The sequence below is a fragment of the Hyperolius riggenbachi genome, chromosome 3 (genome assembly GCF_040937935.1).
Source record: "Hyperolius riggenbachi isolate aHypRig1 chromosome 3, aHypRig1.pri, whole genome shotgun sequence".
In the NCBI taxonomy this organism is placed as follows: Eukaryota; Metazoa; Chordata; class Amphibia; order Anura; family Hyperoliidae; genus Hyperolius; species Hyperolius riggenbachi.
In genome coordinates, this window is record NC_090648.1 from 133,758,452 (window position 1) to 133,781,070 (window position 22,619).

At 45.7% G+C, this 22,619-nt stretch overlaps 1 long non-coding RNA gene across 2 annotated transcripts in view; it reads left to right on the plus strand.

The window, feature by feature from the left end:
* Positions 1 to 1,126: 1,126 nt before the first annotated feature.
* The window catches only part of LOC137561157 (uncharacterized), a 317,944-nt gene continuing 296,451 nt past the window's right edge, over positions 1,127 to 22,619 (plus strand). For both annotated transcript variants that reach the window (XR_011029894.1, XR_011029893.1), the window contains exons 1-2: positions 1,127 to 1,204; positions 9,386 to 9,465. This is a non-coding gene — a long non-coding RNA (uncharacterized lncRNA). The remainder of the gene's footprint in view (positions 1,205 to 9,385; positions 9,466 to 22,619) is intronic.

Here is a 22,619-nt window from a genome sequence, read left to right on the forward strand (position 1 = left end):
TTTTGTTTGTTTGTTTGTTTTTGGGGGGGGGGGAGGTAGGGGAGGCATGCATTCTAGTTATGCCCCGGTAGTACTAATGATAAATAGAACATTAGTAATATAGAATGGAGTTTAAAGGGTGGATTTAAAAGATTGCCTTCTGCACAGCAGACATGACAGTCTGATGTAAAAATCAACTTCATTCTGCTGCAAAAAAAACAAACAAACAAAAAAAAAACGAAGTACCGCTATGACCCTTTAAACGTTTCAGTGGTAAAATGCTATCAACAGTCTTTTCTTAGCCAAATAACAAGGTTTTAGCTTCTATTTACTTTTCAGGATGTGGGATAAATTAGACTCTGTTTGACTGCCTCATTTGCATAGATAACAGAGCTAGTTTTTAATCCTTGTTTTGCAGGAAAACAAAATGGGACTTCAGAAAATGTCTAAGTAGGATTAGTATCACAGTATGTGCACATATGCTTTTCTCATCATGTCACATATAAGGTCAAGTACCGTTTAAAAATGTTTTTAACATCTTGATGTCTATCTGCTTTCTCTACATTCATGTAATCGTGTTTGCATACCTGAAGTCTCTGGCCCCTTAAAGACCAGACTTCTTGGCAACAAAAAAAAAAACGGGTCTCATCAACGTCACGCCGCACGGACCTGTGCTCTCCCGCCGCTGCAGTCTGGAATTCTGTTAGCAGTATAATGTTGCTGCAAAAAGTCACATGTTGATGTGGCGCTAGAGGAACTTTTCTCATATGCAAAAGATACAGCTTATTGGCAATTAACCTAGTAAGATTAAATTTAACATGTATTTTTATAATTGTTACCCAGGAATTTCACATTTAAGGGCAGTGATACATCTTAAAGTGAACCTCCGGACTAAAAATCTACTCAGCAGAACTGAAAAGGCTTGGTGTTTCTTTAACAGCTTCACAGCATCAGAACTTTGTTTTTCTTACCAAAGCATCATTTTTAGCTGCCTTTTTAGCTAAGCTCGACCCATCAAAGAAAAAAAGCCTGGGCTTTTTCCCCTGATGCTGTGCAGAGCATGATGGGATATCCTATGTTGTCATTCACGTTGCCTAGCAACTGGGAGAGGTGCTCAGGACACAGGACAGTTGGAACTGTGTTTCATGCTCCCTGTAACCTCCTTTCAACCAAAAAGATGTCTGCCATCATGAAATCAAACATTTGCCTGTTCTTTTAAAACAGGGTGGGTAAGAGATTATATTACCTATCTATTTTAATTAACATAACTAATGTAACTTAATGACAGTATGTTTGTTTAGGCTGGAGTTCCTCTTTAAGCATTTTACAATGGTTTTCCTATGCAAAGGGAACCCCGTGATGAGAATCCTAGGAAGAGATTGTAACTTGCATTGGCATTCCTTCCATATCACCCATAAGTCACTGCAGTGCCCCATGCATGTTGTTGCCAGAGAGGAAGTGTAAACTTCATGAATCTTGGATCTGTCCCCAATGACTGAACTTGTGTTTATGCAGCCTTCAGGAATGTTTTAATGGCACTTCTGTTTAAAGCATCGTTTTATTTTGCATTTTCAATGTTTTGCGCCTCCCTTGTAACTTAACCAATATCTGTTCTTAAAATGTAAGTTTCTTATTTGTCAGCATTGCTCAACATCTGGTATGTAATTTTGTGTTCCTCTGTCTAAACTACTTATTTTTCAAGTTAAATGACAGTAAAATCAAAATGAATGACATGCATCTACAAATACACTACAACTGGAACAATTGGAGTGAGTGAATATCAGCACCATGGACAGCAGCATTCATTCAGCATACAGGAGATCTTATTTTACACAAGTTAACATCCAACATTGATTTAAAGTGCAACTGTCAGGCATAAAATCAATTATTTATTTTTATCTGGTAAACAAGTAATAAGGGTGCTAACCAGGCAATCCAAAAGTTAAAAAACACTTACTTTTCTTCTCCATAAAACATAATTCCCTAGTGTCCCTGGCTCTTATTTGGTACATCTGCCGCACAAAGGAAGTTGCAGGGCATTATGTTTTGGGTTTTTTTCTCTTCATTTTCCCTTCAGACACTAATGCAGCCTGATTGGCTGAAGCCAATTTCCCTCCCATACCTCTGTTGCTGCTAGGGTCCCTGGAGATTGTTCTTTGATCTCTAACTGCAGTGCACAAAAGAGGGCATAATTTAGGTAATAGAGCGGGCAGTGGCGCACATACCATATGGCTGCAGGTGTAGCCATGGCTAGGGTTGCCTCTGTGGTGCTCAGCCACTGTGTTCTTCCACCTGGGACCTTTTCTCATACTTTGGCAACATTTGGGAAAATAGCAGCAGGCAGTGCAGGAGACTGTACTACTTCCTGCACTAGATGCAGCACCCCTCCCCCTTCCTGTCCCGTGGACAATGTGTCTTCTGGCTCTCTACACACAGCCTGCAGTGAGTGAATGTGCAGAACAGCAGGGTGAGTAGAGAGAATGACTGCTGTGCTGCAGCTGGGACATAAGCAGGGAGAGGTGGCAGGATGTGTTTAGTGCTTCAGAAGTTGCCTGTCATTAGTAGCCATGTGCACTGGCTGCTGTAATAACAGATTGCCCTGGATTATTGATTATTTATCCGGATTAGAGTAATTAATTAATAATACATGGTAGTCTGCTGTTGCAGAAGCCAGTGATACAGGTGCTGACAGCTGACTTCTGTAGTGAGAAGATAAGCAAGCTACAGGAAATTTAGATTCACTTGATTGCAGGTAATCTTACCTCTTTTTCCAGGTCCCCCTCCCACCCTGTTGTCTTTCCCAATACCCTTTCCTTTTTCAGATTTCAGTGGCTTCTTTAAACAGCACACCCCAGCCAAACAGCACTGGTGATGTCTGCAGTCATGATGAGAGATCTTCCTGCCATTTCTCCTCTCCCATCAGGCTCTCTGTTTTGTGCCTCTACCTCTTTACCCCCCCTCCTCCTATGCATCCCCCTCTTTCATATGTCCCCCTTTTCTGACTGTCCTCAGAGGAGCTCACAATCTAATTATATCAAAGTCATAGGGCCTGATTCACAAAGCAGTGCAAACACTTTGCACACCTGTGAAAAGCCCTTTATCATGCCTAAACTTAGTTTAGGCGTGATCTCTAGTAACTCTCGCGAAGCTCCCGCTCGCAATCGCGCAGGCACTCACGCGCAGCGTACAGTGCTGCGCGCGCAGCGCCCATTAAGCCCTATGGGACTTTGCACACGCGCCTGCACATTTGCGCGCACAAAACTTTGAGCGCGAGAGCTTCACGCGATCAGCAGCACAAAGCGGTGATAACTCTGCTAGTGCAAAGGTTATCACGCCTAAAGTCTTTTAGGCGTGATAACTGAGTTATCACCGCTTTGTGAATCAGGCCCATAGTATAATGTCCTACTGTATTATTATTGTGTATTTATATAGCACTGACATCTTCTGCAGCACTGTATAGAGTACAGAGTTTCATAACAAATAGCTCTGTCCACACCTTGACAACTCCTTTTCCCCAAAATCCCCTTCAATCAAAAAGATTGGTTGTTTTGGATGGGGGGGGACTGTAAATAATCAGCACTGGGTGTTAAATTCCCTAGGTATGCCACTGAAAGCGAGAATAAAGTTTATACAGATGACTACTTCCAATATGTACTGTTTGAAAGGCTTTTCTCCCTTCAAAGTCCAAAATTTGTGAGCTGGGACTAAAAACAAGGTGTATGTTTCTTCACACAACAATTGTAACTTGTCATTCCATGTGTTGTTCAAGACATTGAGGCTACTTGCACACCAAGACGTTGCGTTAGGTGCTACGTTAAGGTCGCATAACGTGCACCTAACACAACGTATGGTGCTGCAAGAGCCGACGGTAGAGTGAGCCACGTTAGGCGGCTCGATTCCTATAATGTCTCCTAGAGTGGCGCTGATTGGCCAGCGGGTCCACGTGATGCGTAGCGAGACACTCCGCATCACGTGGTCCCGCCGGCCAATCAGCGCCCGCCAGTGCAGTGAATATTAAGTAGCCATGTGCGCGGCTACTGTAGCTGGCTCTCCCCGCCTCCTCTCCGCCCCCCACTGCGCATGTGCAAACAGTCTAACGCGGCTATAGCCGCTCCAACGCCGTAGCATGCTGCACTTTGCGGAGAACGTGCAGCGTTACATGTAACGCAACGTTGGCTGTGTGAACAGCCCACTTGTGTTACATTGCTGTGCGTTGGGGGAGCGTTACAGGCGCACTAACGTGCGCCTGTAACGTCTTGGTGTGTAAGCAGCCTGAATGTCAAGACATTAAATGCCCCAGATGTAGAGATGGCCCGAATTGTTCGCCGGCAAACAGTCTTCTGCTGTTCACATTCGCAGCGAACATTTGGCATGTTCGATCCGCCCCCTATACATTATTGTTGAGCTAAACTTCGACTCCTTAACTCACAGTCAGCAGTCACATGGCACTCAATTAGCTAGCACCCCCTCCTGAACCCCCCACCCCCCTTTCAAAATGCAGTTGCAGGGGTCATATTGGATTAATTCTCTGCTGGCTGAAGACTGATAGTGAGAGCAGAGTCAGACTTGCTGAAGTTGCTGCAGATAGGTAGGGAAAGCATTAGCTAGGCCTGTGTTCTTGTTCCTCACTTTCTGTGAAAGCACCACAAACACCCCTTTTGAGGGCTAGCACTTTGTTCTCCTGTGGTTTTTTTTTTTGTGGTTTTTTTTTTTTTTTGCTGTGACACCCCACAGCCCACTGACTCCCAGAGCTGTGTGCACAATACTGCTATTGTTGTTGCCTTCTTACCTTGCAGGCACAGAACCACTCCAGTGCATTATTATTTCACTGTATTCTGATAGTACTATTGCATTTCTCTGTGTGTGACACTCCACGGCCAACTGACACCCAGAGCTGTGCAATGTGCATAATGTGATTTCTGCCCTTTAGGGATTAAAACCCAACTTTGCATCAACTCCGTCATTTTTGGTGGGATTTTTGGCATGGACCCTCCTCTGGCATGCCACAGTCCAGGTGTTAGACCCCTTGATACAACTTTTCCATCACTTTTGTGGCCAGAAACAGTCTTTGTAGGCTTTAAAATTTGTCAGCCCATTGAAGTCTATTGTGGTTCGCATGTTCGCAAACAATTCTATGTTCGTGACATCTCTACCCAGATGTACATTTTCCAGCACCCCTGCATTAAAGTAAAAAGCATGTGCCATTGTACACGATTGACTTGTAGTTCATAGAACATATATGCTGAGCGCTTGTAAGATTTTAAAAAATTGGTCTATGAAATCCCTCAAGTTTATAGGCCTTAAAGGATAACGTAAGCGAGAGGGATATTGCAGCTGCCATATTTATTTCCTTTTAATCAATACCAGTTTACTGGCTACCTTACTGATTCTCTGTATCTAATACTTTCAGCCATAGCCCCTGAAAAAAGATGCAGATCCGATGTTGCTGATATTTTGTCAAATCTGACAAGATTAGCTGTTTGTTTCTGGTGTTATTTAGACACTACTGCAGCCAAGTACATCAGCAGGGCTGCTAAGCAACTGGTATTGTTTAAAAGGACATAAATATGGCAGCCTCCATATTCTTCTCACTTTTTGTTGTCCTTTAAGTCTGTATGGATAGGTGGCTAGATGCAAAAGCAAGCAGAGCTACATGATGCCTTTTTGAACAAAATATGAAGGTTCAGTTCAGAAGGTAATATTTACAGTTTACTGTAATCAACATAATTGCTCTGAGAATTTCACTTGTTCAGCTTTAGGTTTAATTGGGCTCTAAAATCAAAGCTAATTTATTACATTTATAAAATTGCAGCCTTGTTGTGTTCATTTCAGTAGGATTCTGTGGCCTATTTATAAAAAGCCGTGCTAAAACAGAATTGTGAAATGTCATTTCACATTTTAATTGCAAAAAACCACTAGGTACTGCATATAAATGTGATGAGGCAGATCTGTAGTGCAGCATCACACGTCTTCTCAAGAATATCTTCCTCGCCTTACAGGTAGCATATGCAAGATCAGGTTATTTGGGCGCCAGGACTGGCAGGCATCTTATAGAAGCCAATGTAAATTATCGGTAGGCCAGATGCAAAAAAAAAAAAGCATAACATTTTTCACCATTACTACAGCCTATGGAGCACCACCCGTTAACTCATTAGTGCCACTTGCAGAAACATACACATTACTGTGGTAACATGAATTACATTGTGCGTTACCATACCAATGCGTGCGTTACCACAGTAACTTTACATTGCTTATTACATCTGGCCCAATGATTGCTGCCAATTGTCTATTTTTAGATGATCAGCTACAAATATTGGTCAGCTGGGCACCAGGATTAATGTTAGGTAATACAAGTGGGGTGGTGTGTGTGTGTGTGTGTGTGTGTGGGGGGGCGGGGGGGGTTGGCACTGGGGGGCAGAAAGGGATTTAGATGGGGCCCTAGGCAGGATAGCAGTTTTTGTCCAGCGCTGATGGTCACCTGGCTTTTTTGTGTAAGATTTTGGGGGGCTAGTACTCACCGGACCCCTAGACTCTCTCCATACCCCAGGCAACTGCCTACAATTGCCTTTTGGATAATCCAGCCCTGCGGGGGGGGGGGGGGGGGGTAATAGTGTTAGGTATTAGATGATGGGGTTAGTGGTGGGCAGTAGGAGTAGAAGGTTAGTGTGTGAATAGGGTCCAGGGTAGTCTATAGTACAATACTGGTAATAAAAATTACCAATATTTTTACTAGCGGCACCACCTGGTGCCCATCTCACACAGTGGTGCCACACTTTCTAAGCATATGCTTTTAAAGTGTTAGTGTCTCAAAGGAGCTTATGTTTAGCGATAAGCATAATCCCCTCCCAATCAAAGGGCCTAAGTTTGGTCAACCCTTACCACGAACCACAATCATTGCTTTCTCATTATGGGAAGAGTTGTTTTGCATCAGGTGACCTGATGCAGCCAATCCAGAATGGGCAGCCATGTAAGGTACAATCCTAGATCACAGAGGTGTTCTTTACCACAAAAATTGTCATTTTTGTGTTTTTTATTTTCATTTTATTTTTTATTTATTCTTTTTTTTTTTTTTGGGGGGGGGGGGGGGGGGTTACTCTGTTGATGTGCTGTGTAAAGACCAGAAAACAGTCAGTCCGATCCTGAGCCAAGTATTTTCTGAAGTAGGAGGTCATCATACAGCAGTCTTAGAGGAAAAAACACAACTTTTATCATAATCTTCACTTGACACAACAGCAGAAGAACAGTTCAGCAGCATTTTGTCATTTGAAATTTGTCATGGCACCACATGTATGCCAACTAGCAGCACAAGCCTGGCGCCGCGACAACCTGGAAGCAGTTATTTCAGACTGCAGAGAATTTGAAGTCCTTGTTAAAAGCTGACAAATGTTCGCAGGTAGCAATTTACTTTTCATTTGTGGTGCTGTGTTCCAGCCATTCTTTCAATTTGCCAACTGCCAAGTGTGATAAGGAGGGAGTTAGCACTCTATGGGCAATCTTTGGGGACATTTAATGCAAAGGGAAATGATACCGCTTAGAGGTGGAAACTCCCCTGCCAAATGACTGCAGAGAAAGGAAGGGGTAAAGCAATAATGCTCAGACATCTCTGAACAGTTCAAATCTCCTGGCTGCAGACAGTATAACAGAGAAGGGAATAGAGACCTATGCAGACAAACAAAGACACACAGAACCACCACACTGCCAAAAGGAGGCTGTGTTTATTCCATTTGTCACTCTTTTAAAGGACTAGTGATGTAGTTATATAATGCAGTACTGATTTTGTCTTCTTAAAGTGTACCTGAGCCTGAGGTGGCTTTAAAGTGTACCTGAGATGACTTAAAAGAAAAATTCATGTATACCTTAGGCTTTCTACCTCCTGCCCCTTTGGCCTGATTTCCATCCTACGCATTCTGGATCCTCTGCAATCCTTCCGGTAACTCAATCCTTCCGGTAACTTTGGAGAGTCGAGGCCATTCGGCACAGGCACAGTGCACACACTTACCCGTCGCACTTCCGCAGCCAGGGAGCGTTCTGCGTCTGCACAATAGTACTGAGCAGGTGCAGAATTCTCCTGGCGAAGGGGAGGTGGGCATGGCCGGGGAAGCACATGTGCAGTAAGCCCCCAACTCCTGCAGTTAACACATCGAAGGATCCAAGGCTTGGCGGTGTAGGATGGCGGCGAGGGACAGATCAGGCCAAAGGGGGCTGAAGGAAGCCACACTGTATGCATGAACTCTTTCTTTTCAGAGCTCTCAGGTTTATTTTAAGGAGGGAGGGGGGCCGCAAATGGGACACAGAGGCGTATTCCCTTCTAAATAAAATGCCTCTGGGTCCTCTCTGCACCGCTCTCTGCCCCCCCTCCTTTGTGCTAAACCTAACCACCCCCCACCCCAACGGCAGCTTATCAGCAGCCTTAAAGGGGACAGAGCATCCTTTGCAGGAAAGGCACCCCTGCACATTGCCCTATCTGGCATTAAGAATGTTAAAACTAAAGTCATGTTATCTGCTCCAATCTGCAAATAGATGGAGAATCAAACCATCTACGAATAGATGGAGAAAATGTAGAAGTTGTAACAGATTTCCTCTTCCTGAAATCGAAGATCTCTGCATATGAGATAAAGAGAAGCTTGTTGCTTGGTAGGAAAGCTATGGTAAGTTTGGACAAGGTACTAAAGAACAGAAATGTCCTTTTTAACAACGAAGATCAGGATAGTTAAAACCATGGTCTTCCCAGTAGTAACATTTGGCTGTGAAAGTTGAACTATAACAGTCATGAATAGAAAAATGTATGCTTTTGAACTGTGGTGTGGGGAAAGCTACTGATAGTTACCTGGACTGCTAGAAGATCTCACCAGCCAATGCTTAAAGTGGACCTGAACTCTTGCACAGGACAGAAGGAAAACATAGAGAAACGCACCCTGTATGTATTTAGAGAGTTTAGCCTAGCACAGCAAAATCGCAATCGCAAACATCAGGAAATTTTGGACTTTTGCTGATTTGCAATCGCTAGCGTTTAGCGCGAACGCTAGCAATTGCTAGTGGAAAAGGGCCCTTAGCGTGAAATGGAGAAATCAGGATCACACTGCATGTGTGTGTAAATCACACTTTTCAGTAGAAAAGGTTCCTTATTTGCTCCTCTCTACCTCGCAGTGTGAAATAGAAACTTCCTCTATCATACTAACCTGGAAGGAGCATTGGAACTTGAAGTGTCAGGTAGGATATACAATCATAGCACAGATTAATGCAGCTTACCTCTAAAAAAGGGAAGGAAAAACTAGCAATTTGATGCATATGCTTTGTGTCCCCGGGAATTTACACTACACACGGCCTGCACCATCTTTGATATAACAGAAAACAGACCTATTATTTGCTGCTTGCATCAATAAAGTGTTCTCTTGAATCCCTCCAGCCATTTCAACTATAAAAACAACACAAGCGCTTTCAGAGGAGCCGGGCTGTCAGAAGCGGGAAATGTCAGCTGAGCAAGAGGTTTGTTTTGCTAAAGGATTTAGTTAGAGGTGTGATTTTTTTATGTGTGTGTGTCTGCCTGTAAATGAATTGCAAAGAAGCTGCTGTACCAACGATCGGCTTTATGAAAACAGAGGAAGCATGAAGTGGCCAGGTGGCGTCCATGAACAGCAATGCAAATATTAGTCTGTGATATGCAGAGGGGCCTATACACCATTATAATGAGTATTTTTACTGTATTCACACATGAGAGATTCCCATATTCACATTACAGTGTTTTTTGTTTGTTTGTTTTGTTGGGGGGTGGGGGGTGGGGGGTGGTCTATGGTTGTAATGTTAATAATAGCATAATGTTTCATGATTAAAATAATGCATATTTGGAGGGAAATTAAAGAGGGGAATTACGGAGGCTGTCATCTTTGTTCTCTAGTAAACAAAGCCAGTTGCTTGACTTCTAGCTGATGTTATGCTTCTAATAATTTAAAGTGAACCTGTCAGAGTTCTTGTTTGTTTATGCAGGAAAAGCTGCCATATGTACCGTATTTTTCGCCGTATAAGACGCACTTTTTCTCCCCCAAAAATAGGGGGAAAAAGTCCCTGCGTCTTATACGGCAAAGGCAGGGAATTCCCGACTTAGAAACGCCCGCCGATACGGACCGCGACCCGCCGCCATGTCGGGAATTCCCTGCCTGTGTGGCTGCACCCGATGTATGCCTCTGCCCGCTCCCCATGCCTGTAATGTGTCGGCGTGTGTAATACGGTAAGTTCCCTCCCGCTGTGTGGCTGATCTCTGCGTGCCCCGCTAGTGTTTAATATGTCCGCTCCCCCGCCTGCCTTATCTCCCTCCCCCATGTGTTCGCTGGCCCCCCCGGGTGTTAATCTGCAGCGGCTTACCTCTCCGCCATGCCCGCGAGGATTGGAGACCTCCTTCACAGCCGCGCATCTCGCTCTAGTGATCGGCATGTGGTAATGACGCAATCTTCACATGGCGATCACTAGAGCGAGATGCGCGGCTGTGAAGAAGGTCTCCAATCCTCGCGGGCATGGCGGAGAGGTAAGCCGCTGCAGATTAACACCCGGGGGGGCCAGCGAACACATGGGGGAGGGAGATAAGGCAGGCGGGGGAGCGGACATATTAAACACTAGCGGGGCACGCAGAGATCAGCCACACAGCGGGAGGGAACTTATTACACACGCCGACACATTACAGGCATGGGGAGCGGGCAGAGGCAACGGTCGGGTGCAGCCACAATTTACACACATGCGGGGGACACAGGCACATGGGGCAGGCATGAGGGACACAGAGGACACGGCAGGCATGGGTGACACGGGACACATGGGGGACACAGGCACATGAGGGACACGTGAGGCATGCATAGGTGACACATGGGGGACACAAGCACATGGGGTAGGCATGAGGGACACACAGAGGACACATGGGACATGCATGATTGCCACAGAGGACACATGGGACAGGTATGGGGGACACAGAGAACACATAGGGCAAGCATATAGGGCAGGCATGAGTGACACAGGGCACATGGAGCATGTATGAGGGACACACAAATGACACATGGGGCATGCATGTGTGACACAGAGGACACATGGGGCAGATATTGGGGACACAGAGGACACATGGGGAGACAATGGGACACAGGAGGACAACATTTGAGGGGTAACATGTACAAGACTCTCCTGGAATATGGACGCACCAGGTTTAGTATATATCTTTTTTTCTCTGGTTTTTGCCCTCTAAACCTGGGTGCGTCTTATATTCCGGAGCGTCTTATACGGCGCGAAATACGGTATACGTTTTAAGTTTGAATGTGCTATGCAAAATTTCATAGTAAAACTGCGGAGTTAGAGTACTTTTTAAAATGTTGCTCTGGTCGTGTTTTGTGTTTTACGATACAAAAATGGTGAAAATTTGCAAGCAGCACTGATTACCATCAATGATGTTCCTGCTCATTACACAGAGAAGAACAAAAAAAAAACCCACCCTTCCAATGATTCACCTTCCAAGTAGTAAACATGCTGGCATCACCAATACATTTAAAACAAATCTGAAGCAATAAATACAATTACATTTTTATACAAAGCTATGCAGAGGGAAGACTTTGGATACCAAAGAGCCGTTCCTCACTCCATCTCATTTTTCTTCTAGGTCTTCAGCACTGCTTGTGCACATTTAACTGCTTTCTGTGAGAAAACGCAGAAGAGCCGCCGCAAATACTCAGAGTGAGGCGGCTGATTCCGCGTCTAGCATGGCATCTGGAGTGTTTAGGCACGCATCCACTAGCGGGACGGAACGCGGAGAAACCGCCGCATGCCCAGCGGTCAGGGCAGCGGAGTCCGCGTCCGACGCGGCAGTCGGTACGCATAGGCCTACTACTGACACAGTAGCTGAGCGCGGGGAAACCGCCGCATGCTCGGTTGGCGGTGCAGCTGCCCCCGCGCTCGAACAGGCTGACACATTACAACACATGTCTGGTGTGGCTGGGACTGATAGTCCACACTGGCTCAGGACGACGCGCGCGCGCGCAGAGAGGCAGGGCCTTTATGACAGTCAGAAGGGAGTCAGCTGACCAAGCCGGTCAGCTGACAATTTCAGCAACTTCCATTGGTCCGGCACTTAGGGGAGGCGCTAGTGAGCGCTGGTGTATATATACTGGATGCTGGTCATTTCTCTGGTGTCTGGCGTTGAGATCACTACGTGGTAGCACTCAGACCTTGTCAGTTATCTGTGTTATTAGACAGTTTCCAAGGTGTCGATGGCCAAGGATCTCACACCTTAGTCTAGGAAGTCTGTTATTATCTGTATTATATTCTAGATCAGTTTCCAAGGTGTTGACTAGTGTTGGGCGAACACCTGGATGTTCGGGTTCGGGAAAGTTCGCCGAACATGACCGCGATGTCTGGCATGTTCGGGCCGAACCCCGAACTCCCCGAACATCCCGCTTTTGGGGGCCCTATGGGGTCGCAGGCATAAGGGGGGAGCATACCCCGATCGCGGGGGAGGGTCGGAAATTCCCCCCACCCCCTCCACTAGCGCTCCCCCCTCTGCCCGCTTCCTCATACAAAAGTTTAAGGAAAGTACCGGTGGTAGTGGATGGCCTGGCAGTGGCACTGTGGAGTGAGGAGGAGGAGTCCGGAGAGTGACGCGTTGAGGGAGGCCGGGCAGCGGGCGGTTCAGCGGTAGTACCCTTGTGGTACTTCCGCCCTTTCTCTGACCTCACGCCTGCTGCCCGGACTCCCTCAACGCGTCACTCTCCGGACTCCTCCTCCTCACTCCACAGTGCCACTGCCAGGCCATCCACTACCACCGGTACTTTCCTTAAACTTTTGTATGGGGAAGCGGGCAGAGGGGGGAGCGCTAGCGGAGGGGGTGGGGGGAATTTCCGACCCCCCCCCCCGCGATCGGGGCATGCTCCCCCCTTATGCCTGCGACCCCATAGGGGGGCCGTATTCGGCCGAACAGGGCCCTGTTCGGCCGAACAGGGGCCCTGTTCGGCCAGGTTCGGCCAGGAATTGAGCCGTTCGGGCGAACGCGAACAGTTTGGCCGAACACCACCAGGTGTTCGGCCGAACTCGAACATCACCCGAACAGGGTGATGTTCTGCAGAACCCGAACAGTGGCGAACACTGTTCGCCCAACACTAGTGTTGACGGCCAAGGAACTCACACCTTAGCTTAGGCATTGTTGATTATTTGTTATGACCTTCTGCTTTCCTGACCATTCTTCTGATCTCTGATTTTGTACCTTTATCATTCTGATACTCTGTTGCCAAATCTCGGCTAGTCTCTGGATTCTGCATCTGCCTCCTGTCTCTGTACCTTATCTGTCCGTGTGTTTACGACCTGGCTTGTCCGACCTCAAGAGCTATCTCTCTTGTTAGGAGATAGCTCGCAGATCTGTCAGTGACACTTCTCCATTGGTGTCACTCACGCTCTGTCCTTCCCACTGTCAGTCTGACTCCTCCCCGTGGAGAGTCCAGACTTCGGAAGGAACCAGTTGCCGAGCAGTATTCCTATCTGCTCTTGCACCTGTCTTCCAGGTGCGATCCTCAAAGTATTACTGTTGTACCAAAACACTCTTATCACTCAGGTGTCCAGAGGTTAGAGATATATCTGATTATCGGTGATACTGCAGATCATCAATAATCTGGTATATATCTGCATTCTCGGTGATACTGCAGATCACCGGTAATCAGATCCTCTCTGTGTTACACCGATCGTTACAGAACGCCAGACCTAAAAAACAAATGGACGCACACACTGACTGTCTGGACACACTTGCCACTTCGGTGGATAACATCAACCAAGTGCTGGGTAGTCACAAGACGATGATTGACGCCTTGTCCGGTTCTTTACAAACCCTCCAGACGGCTGTGAATGAGGTGCGATCCCCTCCTAGCACAGACATACGTATGCCTGTACCTGAGAAATTTTCTGGTCACAGATCTGACTTTCGAAATTTCAGAAGTAGAGTGTTATCATACTTTGAGTTGAGACCTAGATCTTCAGGAACTATGGCCCAAAGGGTCACATTTATTAAGACCTTGTTATCAGGCGATTCCCAAACTTGGGCATACAGTCTGCCCGCCGGAGATTTAGCTTTAACCTCGGTAGATGAATTTTTTAAAGCTATGGCGATAATTTACGACGATCCAGACATTGCCTCGACTTCTGAGCGGAAGCTCAAGATGTTACGTCAAGGCAAGAGTCCGGTCGAGGATTATGCTGCGGAATTTAGGAGGTGGTCAGTTTCAGCCAGGTGGGACACCTATGCCCTTTTAGATTGTTTTTTATCAGGGTTATCAGATGAGGTCTCAGATCTTATGTTAAGTCAGCCCGAACCTAGAACTATCGATGAGGCCATTTCATCGGCCATTAGGAGTGATCGCAGATTACGATATCAAAAACAGACCCGGGGTAGAAACAACATTAAAATGGTGTCCTACACTGCGCCTCCTGTGACTCCATCTCCTCCCGCCTCACCTCCACCCGAGCCAATGCAGATTGGCCGGCCCAGATTGTCTCAAGTGGAGCGGAGACGCCGGATTTCGGAACAGTTGTGTCTTTATTGTGCAGAGGGGGGTCATAGAGTGCGGAATTGCCCTAAAAAGTTGGGTACTGCCTAGGAGTAGTTGGGGGTAATACCCTAGGCGTACGACTCTCACCCCTAGAAGATAAACGGTTACTTCTTCCTTGTACGATTAGTAGTTGGGGGTAATACCCTAGGCGTACGACTCTCACCCCTAGAAGATAAACGGTTACTTGTACGATTACATGGGAGAATAAATCTGAAGTCTCTGAGGCTTTCATAGATTCCGGCTCAGCAGCTAATTTCATGGTTTACGAATTTGCTAAGAGATTGGGTATCCCGCTTACCCCGGTAAAACCACCCATCCAGGTTACGGCAGTGGATGACTCCCCCCTGCAATGTAACCATCCTCTGTCTCAGACACCAGAGGTGGAAGTCACTATAGGGGTACTGCATAGGGAAAAAATTACAGTTTTTTGTATTACACATGTCTACCTCCACAGTCATCCTTGGCATGCCATGGCTACACCTTCACTCCCCTCAGTTTAATTGGGCCACGGGTCAGCTAACAAAGTGGTCAGCCCATTGTTTCCAGCATTGTTTAGTGAAAGTGACATTGGGTCAGACCGGGATTCGGGTGGAAGGAGTACCAGAACAATATTCCGAGTTTTCTGATGTATTTTGTCCCAAAGCTGCTGATCAGTTACCTCCACATCGCCCTTTCGATTGCCCCATTGATCTCCGTTCAGGTTGTATGCCCCCTAGAGGTCATCTCTACAATTTGTCTGGGCCAGAAAAGGTGGCTATGCAAGAGTACATCCGTGAAAACTTAGCCAAAGGATTCATTCGCCCTTCCCGGTCACCTGCCGGAGCAGGTTTCTTTTTTGTTAAGAAAAAAGACGGAGGCCTTCGGCCATGCATTGATTACCGGGGTCTGAATAAGATTACAGTAAAAAATCGCTATCCATTACCCTTGATAGACGATTTATTCACGCAGGTCACAAACGCTAAGATCTTCTCGAAATTGGATTTACGGGGTGCATACAACCTGGTGCAAATCAGAAAGGGTGATGAATGGAAGACGGCCTTTAACACACCCAATGGGCATTACGAGTATCTGGTGATGCCCTTCGGGTTGTGTAATGCCCCGGCCGTCTTCCAAGAACTAATCAATGAGGTATTCAGGGAGGTGTTGGGTAAATTTGTTCTAGTATATCTAGATGATATACTTATTTTCTCAGACAACCTTTCCGAGCACAGAACTCACGTCAAGTGTGTGCTGAACAAACTAAGACTGAACATGCTTTACGCCAAACTGGAGAAATGCATTTTTGAGAAAACTTCTGTCACCTTTTTGGGGTACATAATTTCCACCTCGGGTCTTTCTATGGACCCTGCTAAAGTCTCTGCTGTGTTGGAGTGACCCCAGCCAGTGGGCCTGAAGTCCCTTCAGAGATTTTTGGGATTTGCTAGTTTATATAGAAGGTTCATAAAGGGGTACTCCACAGTCATAGCACCCCTTACCAGTCTCACTAAAAAAGGGGCAGATACTAACCACTGGTCCCCTGAGGCTCAAGTTGCTTTCTCCACTTTGAAAAAGTTGTTTTGCTCTGCACCCATTCTGAGACACATAGAAACCTCTTTTCCCTTCATTGTTGAGGTAGACGCCTCAGAGGTTGGAGTAGGGGCTGTGCTGTCTCAGCGCTCTGGGTTACAGGGCAGATTGCACCCGTGCGCCTATTTCTCTCGTAGGTTTTCACCAGCAGAGAAAAACTATGATATAGGCAACAGGGAACTTCTAGCCATTAAATTGGCCTTTGAAGAGTGGCGTCATTGGCTAGAAGGGGCAGAACATACTATTACGGTTTACACAGAACACAAAAATTTGGAATACATTGAGGGGGCTAAGAGATTGAGCCCCCGTCAGGCTCGATGGTCATTGTTTTTCTCGAGATTTAGGTTTATAATTACGTACACTCCTGGTAGTAAAAACGTTAAGGCAGACGCCCTGTCCAGATGCTTTGAGCCAGAGACAGCACAGCCCTCAGATCCTGAGACTATTATTCCACAGAAAGTTGTGTTGGCAGCCACAGAAACTTGGAAAGATTGGAGGGAAACTTTAAGCCCTTTCCAACAGGATGTTCCTGAGGGAAAGCCTCAGGGGGTTATGTTTGTGCCACTGCCTTTTCGCCTTCAAATATTGCAGATGTTCCACTCACACAAGAATGCTGGACATCCTGGGGCCTCCAGAACACAGGACCTAGTCACTAGGTGTGCTTGGTGGCCGTCATTGGCAACAGACTGCAAGGAGTATGTAAGAGAGTGTGCAGTATGTGCAAAAAGTAAACCCTCCCGCCTGGCACCTGTGGGAACGTTGCAGCCTTTGTCCACCCCGAGTGAACCGTGGACCTACTTGTCCATGGATTTTGTGGGTAAGCTCCCGAGGTCTGAGGGCATGTCGGTCATTTGGGTGGTAGTTGACCGTTTCAGTAAAATGGCCCATTTTGTGCCCTTGAAAGGACTCCCCTCGGCCCAGGAACTGGCCGATCTTTTCATCATCCACGTTTTCCGACTACATGGTATTCCGGAAAACATAGTGTCAGATCGGGGACTCCAATTTATTTCCAGATTTTGGAGGGCATTTTGTCATCAAATGGGCATGGAACTGTCATTTTCATTGGGCTACCACCCACAGACCAATGGTCAGACTGAGCGAGTGAATCAGTCATTGGAACAATTTTTAATATGTTATGTTGCGGATGCGCAAAATGATTGGGTCAAGTTCTTGCCATTCGCAGAATTTGCGCACAATAATTTGAAAAGTTCTTCCTCTGGGTTTTCGCCATTTCAGGTGGTTACTGGGAAGTTGCCCAAGTTTTCCCCATTGCCAGTAGCTTCCACTCCGTTTTCAGCTCTGGAGGCATGGCGAACATCGTTTAAGGATAATTGGGGGATTGTAAAGAATAATTTGGAAAAAGCTTTTCAAAGTCAGAGAGGTCAAGCTGACAAGAGACGTTCTTTAGAGTGGAAGTTCAAACCAGGAGATTTGGTCTGGGTAGCCACCCGTCATTTGGCCCTGAAACAACCCTTGCCCAAGTTGAGTCCAAGGTTTGTGGGTCCTTTTCCAGTTACCAGGCAGATCAACAATGTTTCTTATGCCATTGATCTTCCTGCCAGCATGCGTGGGGTTAAATCTTTTCATGTGTCCCTGCTTAAGCCAGCAGTCCATGTGGGTGCCACTCCTGCTCCTCCTGTGATGGTAGATGACCAACCTGAGTACGAAGTAGAAAAGATTTTAGACTCACGGTTGGTACAGAACTCAGTACAGTATCTAGTTCACTGGGAAGGGTATGGTATAGAGGAAAGAACATGGGTACCTGAATGTCGCGTGCACGCGGACAAATTGAGAAAGGAATTCCACACTTTGTATCCTGAGAAACCCGGTAGGAGTTGTCCGGAGTCCACTCCTCAGGGGGGGGGGGGGGGTACTGTGAAAAAACGCGGAAGAGCCGCCGCAAATACTCAGAGTGAGGCGGCTGATTCCGCGTCTAGCATGGCATCTGGAGTGTTTAGGCACGCATCCACTAGCGGGATGGAACGCGGAGAAACTGCCGCATGCCCAGCGGTCAGGGCGGCGGAGAGTAACGTCCTTTATCCTCTATTCTGCGAGCTATGCCATCGCATAGCTCGCAGAATAGAGGATAAAGGACGTCACTCTCCGTGCCTCCGTAGCCCCTGAGGAGTTGCTAGGGCAACGAAACGTTGGGCGGAGCCACGGAGTGACGTCACAGCGCACGACGCTCGCTGGACGCGGCGGGATTGTCTGTGTGCAGCAGGCTCGGTATCTTTTAGAGCACTAGCCAGTAAGCTATTGCGGAGAGGGACGCTAAATGACAGAGGCATGCGCCTTGTCACCAGCTTAGTGCATCTCATCTCTGCATACCTCTGTACCTGGAATCAGGTATCTTGTAAAACAAGGGGCTGGCTGTGTTTTTTCATTTTTGATGAAGTTTTCTGACCCAATGAGTGGTTATACACCACTGATCTGTTTTTAAATTTTTTAAAAATAAACTGGTACGCTTTTACGCGATGTGGAATCCGCTTTTTGCTTACACAGACTGGGAATAGCCAAGAGAGGACTGCCAGAGAGGCTGCGGGGTGGCCAATACCCCGAATGCGAGCATTGGCCTTGGAGGCCTAGAAGTCTGGTGAGTCTCTCCCCGAAGGGGGGGCTTTTTCATTATATGACATATTTGCTGTGTCTAAGAAGGAACAGGCAGAGAAGAGCGCTTAACCATTTTTACTGAAGAACTTTATTTTGATGGTTGCACGCATCTAGGAAGAGCGCTCCTACATGATAATTATTATATGAGCAAGGACATTATACATGTGGTTACTGCCTGCTATTGTGTTTTTTACTTAGAATTTAGCACATGTAATATGAATGTTTGATGAATGTTTGATTCATTATCTTTTATATAAAACATTTTTTAGAGGTGACCTATATAACATCTGACTCAGCATATGAGCGCAGTATCAGGGTGCTGTAATTGTTGTGAATAATGTGAGCAGTGTTGCTTTGCGACTTTTCATCAAAGTCATTTTAACATTGAAAATGCTATTTTTAATTTTCGGGAAAATATTCGCCAAAATACATTGTATTTTGCAACTTGGTCAAAGAAAACTATTTTTATGTCTGATGCAAAAATTCACAAACATGAGAAAAATCATTATTTTTACATCAAAAATTCACAAAAAGTACAAAAATCTTTTTTATTTTAACGTGAAGTTTTGCGAAAAATGCAAAAAAATTTCCAAATTTATTACAAAATGATTTTTAACGGCATTTTCACTTGATAGTCGGATGTTACATTATCTTTGTGAAAATGAATGTGAAAATATCTGCAATTTTGCACATCACTACACTGACTGTGAATTGCATAGTTTACGTACACAAATACAGTTTAATGTCGGTTAGTGAATTTGGGCCATTGTTTTGTGCTTTTACAGATAAATTCTACAGCCTGAAGGAAAACTGAAAATAGATGCATTTTGTTTCTATGATCTGCAGAGTTTTGTTAGTCTTCTGAGCCAGAATTTGTCACCCCATTGTACATGTACATCGTGGTTTCTTCTTCTGGCAAGGCTGGCTGATCATTCATGTTGAAAGGTTTAAATTCTTGAAAGATGCTTTTTCACATTTGTAAGGAATAGAAATAACAAAGCGTTTGCAGTGAGATCAATACTCTTCCAACTTGAAAACATGCAATACAATGTTGGGTGAAAAAAACATAACAGATGGATATATTGGTTTTGATGTTGTTCAGTGTATATATCACCTTTCCATTGCCATGGATATTTATGTATAGCATTGTTCATCTTACAGTACTTTTAGTCTCCACAGTTACTAGGCACTTATGTTTATTATCTGGAGCCTGATTCAATAACATTTGCCAGCGTTAAAAAAAGACCAGTGTATAGTGAAGGTAAAAAAGTTAAATAAATAGCAACCATGTGGAGAAAAGTTAAATACTTCAGGAGAGGGAACCCTCAGGATGATCCAGAGATGCTCCAATCCTCCTTCACTTCATTGCTGCTCGCTTGGGACCCTCTTCTGCGTGGTTGGGTGAGTTCAAGGGGAAGGGTAAAAAAATGGCTCCGTTGGAAAGTATGGGGCAGTAGAGAATGGCCTGTATAGTTCGTATAAGACGCAAATGATGACTGTTCAATGGGAACTGTTCGCCTGCCCTTCCCTACAGGACCAGTGCCATTCTGGGGTCTATACACATACAAACAAGCAATGAATGCATCCAAAAATAGCATCCACATCTGGATGGACATCTGAGGTTGCTCATTGGTTGAGAAGCCCTAAACCTCACAGGATACAGCTTACGCCAAGTGAGTGTGAAGATGGGGAAAACCACCGTGAATATCAGGCTGTGTCACTGCATATATCAAACAAAAAAGAAAAAGGGTTCAATGAATCATACAAATAACCAGCATGTGATGAGCTCACTGGGCAATGCAATCACTGCTTTTGCAATCAATGCAATTTTGCTGATTTAACAAGAAAGCCAGTGAATTTACATATGACACCTCAAAAAATGGTTTCAGCTACTTGACCAGTGATGATGAGCAAAAATACCAATATACCTTTTGCACAAATTTTCACAAAAATAATGGAAAATTTGATTTTCGAATGGAAATCGAATTTGAAAATCATTTTTCAAGTTCTGAGAAAATACCATGGACGTTTGCAGTTTCCACAACATATTTTTGCAGAAGCAGCATAATTGTGAAAATACGTTCAGAGACATACTCAGGGGGTTGACTGTTGTCTGATTGGTTGATAGCGATGAGGTTCCTGAGTCAATAGTATGCATAAAATTATGGGAGTCTAAATACAGAGTGAAAGGCAATTGGTTCCTGTTTATTTTTACATTAGCAAGCACATTTTGAATTTAGCCCTTATTTAAAAAAAAAGAAAAAGTGTGTTTTTCCCTTACTTTTTTATATATGTATTAACGTGGTATGCAATACAGCATTTCCTCTTTGTTCTTCAAGATTATTTACAGTAAAAATCTATTACCTAAAAAAATGTGTAGCAGAACAGCATTCATACAGTCAAACACAGCACTTTCCTGTTTAGTGGAAGGCCCCTTGCTTCAGTGGAAAGCTTCTGGCCACATCCGAAGAGGTGTGTCTAATACTACCTGATGGCCAGGCGTTGCCTGAGTATGTATTTGGCTGGTGTTAGCTCCGCCCACTTTTTCTAACCCTAAAACACAATTACTCAATGACCTAGTTTTTGCATTGAAATAAAAAAAATCTGATTGTCTGTGGCTCCACTCCCTTTTCCGAATTTGAACCCCAGTTACCCAATGACCATCTGTACCAGGTTTGAGGCTTGTGTGATTAACAGTGCAAGAATGGCAACAATTAAATATTCCCCTTGAAAATCAATAGGTGAATTTTCATTGGCTTTTTTAGGCTTTTCTGAATATTAATCCCAGTCACCCAGTGACCAATAGTGATGGGCGAACAGTGTTCGCCACTGTTCGGGTTCGCCCGGATTTTGGCCTGTTCGGGTTCGGTTCGGCACCCCCCGAACACCTCATGGTGTTCGGGAGGGTGTTCGGGCACGCTCCCCTATCCCGAACAGGCCTTCTTTGTTCGTCCGAACACAGCCGTGTCCGGCCGAACATAGCCCCCTATAGGGTCCCAGCATAAAGGGACAGCATGCCCCGAGCGCGGGGGGGGGGGGGGGTCGGAAATGCCCCCCACCCCTCCCCGCTAAGCTCTCCCTTCTGCCGGTTCCCTATAATGTTAAATTTAAGCCCCCCAAAAGTACCTGAGGAGGAGGGCAGGAAGCGGGCAGCCGGAGATGCTAGGCGCTAGTACCATCTGGTACTTCCGCCCTCTCTTGACACACTTCCTGTTTACATTTGAAGTCGCGTCAAGAGAGCGCAGAAGTACCGCGATGACGTGTACGAGGGTACGTGTCATCATGTAGATGTAAACAGGAAGTGCGTCAAGAGAGGGCGGAAGTACCAGATGGTACTAGCGCCTAGCATCTCTGGCTGCCCACTTCCTGCCCTCCTCCTCAGGTACTTTTGGGGGGCTTAAATTTAACATTATAGGGAACCAGCAAAAGGGAGAGCTGAGCGGGGAGGGATGGGGGGCATTTCCGACCCCCCCCCCCCCCGTGCGCTCGGGGCATGCTCTCCCTTTATGCTGGGACCCTATAGGGGCCCCAAAGGGACATGTTCGGGTTGGGTTCGGGGTTCGGCTCGAACATGGCGAACATCAGGGGCATGTTCGGCCGAACCACACCGAACCCGAACATCCAGATGTTCGCCCAACACTAGTGACCAACTGTGCAAAGTTTGAGAACCCTGCCATAAACAGTGTAAGAATGGCTGCAGTTTACATTTTCCCAGTAAAATTTGTATTTGTCTCCACCCACTTTTTGGTTACGGATATAAAAAGTATCCTATATGTTATTCCAGGTAATGTACTATGTGTGTGCCAAATTTCATTCAAATCCGTTCAGCCATTGCTGCGTGATCAAGTAACAAACATCCAAACTTTACCATTTATAATATTAGTGAGATTAGTTGACCATATGTGA